Source organism: Bubalus bubalis, chromosome 19 (genome assembly GCF_019923935.1).
Source record: "Bubalus bubalis isolate 160015118507 breed Murrah chromosome 19, NDDB_SH_1, whole genome shotgun sequence".
In the NCBI taxonomy this organism is placed as follows: Eukaryota; Metazoa; Chordata; class Mammalia; order Artiodactyla; family Bovidae; genus Bubalus; species Bubalus bubalis.
The window spans coordinates 66,009,389-66,010,198 of record NC_059175.1 but is presented as its reverse complement, the minus strand read 5'-3'; the positions used below and the strand labels follow the sequence as shown (position 1 = coordinate 66,010,198).

At 45.4% G+C, this 810-nt stretch overlaps 1 non-coding gene across 1 annotated transcript; it reads left to right on the top strand.

The window, feature by feature from the left end:
* Positions 1–272: 272 nt before the first annotated feature.
* TRNAG-UCC lies at positions 273–345 on the top strand. Its single transcript has one exon. It is a non-coding gene; the product is annotated as a tRNA-Gly (tRNA).
* The last annotated feature ends 465 nt before the right edge of the window (positions 346–810 follow it).

The window sequence follows — 810 nt, the reverse complement described above, 5'->3', positions numbered from 1 at the left end:
TTTGCTGCTCTGCTGTCCTTTGAGAGTTTGGGTTGTTTTCTCCTGTGTCTGTGCTGTAACCTTGGTCTGTGTTATAGGAAGGAAAGAGCGGAAGCAAAGCTCCATCATACATGCTTCAACCCCATTACCTACAGGTAGTCATGTGACCAGAACTACCTTCAAGGGAGGCTAAAACGGGCGTTCTCAGGTGGATGTCCATGCCCCCAGATACAAGTTGGAGGTTTCTCCAACTAGGTGTTCTGAGATCAATCAACAGCTTTCATTTCAGGACTTCCCTGGCGGTCCAGTGGTTAGGATTCTGTGCTTCCACTGGAGGGGGCCCAGGTTCAATCCCTGGTCAGGGAACTAAGATCCTGCATGCTGCATGATGTGGCCAAAAAACCAATATTATAATTTTCTTTTTGAGATCCAAAATAAATATAGAGTTGGCAGTTGGATGTATAAAGCTGCAGTTACGGGAGAGTTTCAGGTTGGAGAGAAACAGGTGCTCTGTAAGAATATTGAAGAGAGAGGCATGTAATGAGACTTAGAGATTACCCACTATATATTTCTTGGTTCTCATTTTAGAAATGACTGTTCCTTTCTGGCCATTACAGAGTCCTTCAGAATAAAGGAATATCCAGGTGTTCTCCACTGATAAACAGACCAGCTTGTGAGCTTTGCCCTTCTGGTGGCAGAGGACAGCCAGGTAAGGCTAGGTGGGCTGTGATTACTCTGTAAGCCTCACCTCTGTGCCAGGGACCCTGCAGCAATCAGCAGATGAAAACATAATAAAGAGATCAAAGGATGTACAGGGACCTGGGATATGAA